The sequence below is a fragment of the Lissotriton vulgaris genome, chromosome 8 (assembly GCF_964263255.1).
Source record: "Lissotriton vulgaris chromosome 8, aLisVul1.2, whole genome shotgun sequence".
Lineage (NCBI taxonomy): Eukaryota > Metazoa > Chordata > Amphibia > Caudata > Salamandridae > Lissotriton > Lissotriton vulgaris.
The window spans coordinates 558,047,095-558,054,095 of record NC_141696.1 but is presented as its reverse complement, the minus strand read 5'-3'; positions in this window follow the sequence as shown (position 1 = coordinate 558,054,095).

Genomic DNA, 7,001 nt, shown 5'->3' with positions numbered 1-7,001 from the left:
CCTACATACATGATCTAGGCTCAATACGTCTTTTATGATGGCGCGGTTCAATACACATTCATTATTGGTCCAGACCCTGTGCCATAATAAAATTGTCTGGACCCTAATTGTGTCTTCGATGTAAGGTTGACCAAGTTCCATGTGACAGATATAACTTGAGGCACTCGCAGGTACAGCTAGGATGTACCTCAAGAACATATTTTCTGCGACCTGGATTGGTTTCACCTTTTCATATCCCCATAACCCAGCACCGTAGACAGCAATTGAAATACATGTTGCATTAACATTTTTTAAAAGTTCAACAATTGTTTTTTTTCCCATTTTTTTTGCAAAGTTTTTTAGGGCCATAATTGATTTACAAAAAATCAATTTCCTAGCTTTTATTGCACTTGCCCATGTGCCTGGCTCATGAAATAAAATCCCTAGATATGGAAAAGTTAGGGTAAAATCTAAGGGACTCGCATCAATATAATTAGCCTTTTTCTTCTTCTTAGTGCCAGGACCACAATTCATAGAGAATGTCTTTGTACAATTAATGTGTAAATCTAAATCTAACATAAAAGTATTGAAAGATGTTATAAGACCTTGTAGTGCTATAGGGGTCCGGGCCATGATAACCGCATCATCTGCGTAAAGAAGCGCGGGGATCGATCTTCTGGCTACCATAGGCCTATCCTTTGAGGATTTTAATAGGGCTTCTTCCATGCCGTTAATGTACACTAAGAATAAAAAGGGTGCGAGGACGCACCCCTGGCGAACCCCGCGCCCTATGGTCTGGTACATTCCCCCTTTTTTCCCATAACGCACTGTTGCGGTTGCACCTGAATATAATTCCATAAGAAAGTGAATTAGGTTTTCTTCTACACCTAGATTTCCCAAAATGGCCCATAGCTGGCTATGTGAAACACAATCGAACGCTGACGTCAAGTCAACGAAGGCAAAGTAAATGCTTTTCCGTCTTGCCCGGATGTATTTTTGCTGTAGGATAAATAGATTTAACCCTTGCTCAATCGTTCCTACCCCTTTTTGAAACCCAAACTGGAGATCACTAATGATACAGTTATCTTCAGCCCAAGTTTGTAATCTGCTTAAGATAACTCTCCCTAAAATTTTCACAGAACAATCCAATAAGGAGATTGGTCGGTAGCACATGGGGTTTGTCTCTCTTCTTTCTTAAATATGGGCACAATGGCAGATGTAAACCAAGAAGGTGGAAAGCCCTTCTCTGCTGTCGCATTAAATAATTGCACTAAGAGACTTTCCTGTTATCCCTGCACAGACTGACCCTGACGGACAACACAACTATGATATGCTGTATCTTTGTTGTGAAGCAATACAACTCTGGTCTTGGGCACAGAAGCACCTGATCTGGTTGGTTGCCAGCCATCTGGTCCGTGCTCTGAATGTCAGAGTTGACAGCCTGAGTAGACTTCCTCTTGCTGAACAAGAATGGCAACAGCACCCAAAGCTTGTCCAGAACATCTTCGCACTTTTGGGTGCACCTCGGGTGGACCTATTTACCACTTGCAGCAATGCTCATTGCTCTCACTTCTGTGATCTCAATTATCCATTACAGGCAGCTTTGAGGGATGCCTTTCAGTTAAAGTGGAGCTTTCCTCTTTACTGTGTTTCCTACCATACTTTGATTCCTTGGGTGCTGAGGAAGATGTGGCTTGACCAGACCCAAGTCATTTTAATAGCCTTGTATTAGCCAAGAAGGGTGTGGCAGGTGCTTCTTTCTCTGTGGCGCCCTTTCCATCTCCCTCACAGGGTAGACCTTTCTCAATGGCAGGTGCTGCACTCGTACCTCCAGAGCCTACACATTCATAACTGCAGATTGAGCAGTGACTCCTGAATGCTTATCATCCGCTTTCTGAAGTGTTGGATGCCATTTTATGTGCCTATAGACTTTCCACCAAAACAGTGTGCTCTGGGAAATGGAGTAGGTTTGTCAAGTGGACACAAGTAGAGTTCAGACAATGCTGTAGACCCTCTCCAGGACCACTTATTGGATTTCATATGGGTTGCCCAGTCGTTGACTCAGAGGGTTTGTGCAGTGGATACAGCGAAAAGCTGCTTATCAGCATTTTTGGCCTTTCAGTGTCTCCCAGACCAGCCATCCTAGTTCAGGTTCCCTATAGTTGAGATGTTTCTAAAGGTCTTACCAATATGTTTCCCGGTTCATTATGCCTCAGCTTAATGGGATCTTTGGGGCATACTTATTAGGAAACTGTCGGAGAACAGCGTTAAGCCAAGAAGACTGATTCTGCACTCTGACAGTTTCCACATGCAGGGAAGCGCTATATTCACAAGAACACTGTGCACCCCTGCCTTTCCCCTAGCACCAACGCAGGCACTCTAGCACCATTGTGCATCATTCCGAGTGTTGACCCCCCCGTTTCTTTCTCAGGCTCATTCCATCGGTTAGGGTGTGCCTCAGGGCTCTGCGCTGAGCCCCGTATTGTTTAATCTATATGTTCAGCCTCTTGCAACAGTGGCCAGGAATATGAGCCTCACCATGGTCTCGTATGCAGACGATTCGCAGTTGGTGGTGGCCCTCTCTGATGGTTCTATGCTGGAAGCTTCTAGGTTTAGGAGCAGCCTGGCCAGCGTTGCGGAGTGGATGACTACAAACTGCCTCCAGCTGAACGCCAATAAAATGGAGGTACTGCTGGTGGGAAAGGATAGGAGTCTCTGGAGTGAGCAATGGTGGCCAACTGTTCTTGGTAGTGCTCCCACCCCTAGGTCGGTGGTCAAGAACCTGGGGGTATGGATGGACTCTACCCTCAGATTTCAAGATCATACTAAGAAAGTTGCCAGCACCTGTTTTGGCCTACTTCGGGGACTAAGGCCTTTGTTGAGGTTCTTTGATCGTCCTACGTGCCAGCTGATTATTCAATCAGCCATCCTATCTAGACTAGACTATCCTAGTTCGCTCCTTCTGGAGGTTAATCAGGCTGAGGTCATGCGATTGCAGCGTGTTCAAAATGCTGCCGCCAGAGCCCTGTTGGGACTTCCGCGTAATTGCCCCTCTACTGGTGCCATCCGGAGGCTACATTGGCTACCCATGGCCAAGCGGATCCAATTTAAGGCTCTTTGCTTGTCTTTTAAGATCATGAAGCTTGCGTCGCCCAGCCTTCTAGCTAACCTGCTAGCTCTGTATGTTCCGACTCGCCAGCTGCGCTCCCTGGGACAGCAACTGGTTAGAGTCCCCGAGGGAAGCGTCTTTTGTCAATCAATCAATCAATCAATCAGCAGAATTTATATAGCGCGCTACTCACCCGTAAGGGTCTCAAGGCGCTGAAGGGGGGGTCGCTACTGCTCGAACAGCCAGGTCTTGAGTTGTTTCCTGAAGGAGAGATGGTCCAAGGTCAGCCGTAGGTGGGTGGGGAGGGAGTTCCATGTCTTGGCTGCCAGGTAGGAGAAGGAACTTCCTTCGACGGTGGATTTGCGGATTCGTGGGACGGAGGCGAGGGCAAGGCTGGCGGAACGGAGCTGGCGGGTGGGTGTGTAGAATGTGAGTCGGCTGTTGAGGTACTCCGGCCTGTGTCGTGGAAAGCCTTGTGTGCGTGGGTGAGGAGTCTGAACGTGATCCTCTTGTTGACGAGGAGCCGGTGCAGAGATGTGGCTGTGGCAAGGGATGTCCAGGATGAGTTGTGCTGAGGCGTTCTGAACGCGCTGGAGTCTTTTTTGGAGTTTGGCAGTGGATCCAGCGTAGAGGGTGTTCCCGTAGTCGGCTGGTGACGAGGGCCTGGGTGACCGTCTTTCTGGTCTCGGTGGGGATCCAACGGAAGCTCTTTCGGAGCATGCGCAGGGTGTTGAAGCAAGATGACAAGACGGCGTTGACTTGTTTGGTCATCATGAGGGAGGAGTCCAGGATGAAGCCCAGGTTGCGTGCGTGGTCCGTTGGCTTGGGTGTGGTGCCCAGGGCAGGGGGCCACCAGGAGTCGTCTCAGGTGGAGGGAGAGGATCCGAGGATGAGGACTTCCGTCTTGTCTGAGTTCAGTTTCAGACGGCTGATCTTCATCCATTCTGCGACGTCTTTCATTCTTTCCTGGAGGTTGGTTTTGGCAGAGGCGGGGTCGTTGGTGAGGGAGATGATCAGCTGGGTGTCAAGGGCGTAGGAGATGATGTTGAGGTTGTTTTGGTGTGCGATGGCTGCGAGAGGGCTCATGTAGACGTTGAAGAGGGTAGGGCTGAGTGAGGATCCTTGCGGAACGCCGCAGATGACTTCGGTGGCCGAGGAGCGGAACGGGGGGAGGCGGACTCTCTGGGTTCTTCCGTCGAGGAACGAGATGATCCACTCCAGGGCCGCCCCTTGGATTCCGGTGTTGCTGAGGCGCTGTATCAGGGTGCGGTGGCATACGGTGTCGAAGGCTGCCGAGAGGTCCAGGAGGATGAGGGCAGGAGTTTCTCCGTTGTCGAGCAGGGACCTGATGTCGTTGGTGGCTGCGATGAGGGTGGTCTCGGTGCTGTGGATTGCTCGGAACCCGGACTGTGAGGGGTCGAGGGATCCGTTGGTCTCGAGGAAGGTGGAGAGTTGTCTGTTGACGGTCTTCTCGATGACTTTGGTTGGAAAGGGGAGGAGCGAGATGGGGCGGAAGTTCTTGAGGTCCGTGGGGTCCGCGGTGGGTTTCTTCAGGAGGGCGCTCAGCTCGGCATGTTTCCAACTCTCCGGGAAGGTGGCGGATGCGAAGGAGCTGTTGATGATGTTCCGGAGTTGGGGTGCGATGATGGAGTCGGCTTTGTTGAAGATGTGGTGTGGGCAAGGGTCGGTAGGGGAGCCGGAGTGGATGGTGTTCATCAGGCGGGTGGTGTCTTCGGTGCTGATCGGTGTCCAGGTGCTGAGGGTGGTGGTGGGGGGCGTTGGTTCGGTGGTTGTGTCTGTGGACTGTGCGCCGAAGCTGTTGTGTATGTCGGCGATCTTGCGGTGGAAGAACGAGGCGAGTGAGTCGCAGAGGTCTTGCGAGGTAGTGATGTCGTTGTTGCAGGCACTGGGGTTGGAGAGCTCTTTAACGATGCTGAAGAGTTCCTTGCTGTTGTGGGCGTTGTTGTCCAGTCGTTCTTTGAATGTGGTCTTCTTGGTGGTGCGGATCAGCTGGTGGTGTTTGCGGGTGGCGTACTTGAGGGCGGTCATGTGTTCAGCTGTCTGGTCGTGGCGCCAGGCTTTCTCGAGGGTGCGGCAGGTTTTCTTGGAGTTTTTGAGTTTGTTGGTAAACCACGAGGCTTTCCTGCTGCCGGGTCTGCTGGGAGGGTTCTTCAGTGGTGCGAGTTCATCGGCGCAGTTGGTGAGCCACTGTGTGAGGTTGCGGGCTGCTTCGTTGGGGTCCGTCGTGTTGGTTGGTGGGCGAGTTCTGGCTGAGGGTGGTGGTGAACTGGTCGGCAGTGATCTTGCCCCAGCTTCTGCAGGGAACCTGTTGCGGGTGGTGGTGGGTCGTGGTTCTCCTGAAGCTGAAGTGGACGCAGCTGTGGTCTGTCCAGTGTAGTCCGGTTGAGTGGCTGAAGGAGATGTGCTTGCTGGAGGAGAAGATGGGGTCAAGCGTGTGGCCGGCGTAGTGGGTGGGGGTGTTCACCAGTTGCTTGAGTCCGAGGTTGGCGAGGTTGTCCAGCAAAGCGGTGGTGTTGCAGTCCTTGTTGTTCTCTAGGTGGAAGTTGAGGTCCCCTAGGAGGATGTAGTCTGTGGAGGTGAGGGCGTGCGGGCTGACGAAGTCTGCAATGGCTTAGCTGAATTGTGTGCGTGGTCCTGGGGGTCTGTAGATGAGGGTGCCTCTGAGGGTGGTCTTGGGGTCGGTGTGGATCTGGAAGTGAAGGTGCTCGGCAGCAGTGAGGGTGTCTTCGGAGTTGGTCGTGATGCTGATGGTGTTTCTGTGGACGATGGCGATGCCGCCTACGGTTTGGTTGATGCGATCTCTCCGGGTGATCTTGTAGCCTTCCGGGATGGCTACGGCGATGTCAGGGGCTGAGGAGGCGTTCATCCATGTTTCCGTGAGGAAGGCGACGTCTGGTGATGTTGTGTCGAGGAGGTTCCAGAGTTCGACAGCGTGCCTGTGGACGGAGCGGGTGTTGAGCAGGATGCACTTGAGGTGGTTGTTGCTGGGGCTCGGCCTGGTGGGAGCTGTGCAGGTTAGGAGGCAGGTGAATTGGCAGGATTGGCAGGTGATGGGTCGTGGGTGTGTTTCGGGGTGGCTCGGTAGCAGGCGGGGTTCCGGCCGGCATTGAGTGCGTGGAGGGTTGCGGCGTCGTAAGTTCTTCGGGTGCGCTGGCATCGACGAGGGCCAGGGGTCCTGGTGCTGGGCGCGGTCCAGGCGCGGACGGGCGCAGACGGGCTTGCCTTTGGCGCGCCTTCGGTGCACAATTGGCGCGTCCGCTGCAGTCTCCATATGAGGGGCTGAGGAAGGGAGGAGCAGCTGGGAGGCAGGAGCGGGGTGGCGAATGGGAACGGCGGGGGGCGGGCCGCAGGGAGCAGCGGCGGGAAGCAGAGGGCAAGGCGGGAAGCGGGAGGGCACAGAAGTCAAAGGGGGAACGGGGGTAAAAAACGAAACCAACAATTACAGAAGGAAAGGGGACCAAGGGGTAAAGACACGAATCACAGGCACAGTTAACACGGAAAAAAGGAGAAACGAAGGAAAACCAACAGCGGGCAGAGCGCGGGGAACAGGGGGTAAAAGCACGAGTCACAGGCAAGAATCACAGGCACAGTTAACAAGGAAAAAAGGAAACAAAGGAAAACCAACAGCGGGCAGAGAGCGGGGAACAAGGGGTCAAAATCACAAATCACAGGCACAGTTAACAAGGCAAAAGGGACACGAAAGAAACCAACAGCGGGCAGAGCGCAGCACACAGCACGGGGAGGACCACGCGGTGGCTAGGGGGGTGACCTACCTGGTGACAGGGTCAAGGGGGTCGATCCTTCCGCTGCTTAGCAGCCAGGCTATGGAACTCCCTGCCTTCCCAGATCCGTAGCCTGGACCGCCTGCTGGACTTTAGGAAAGCTATTAAAA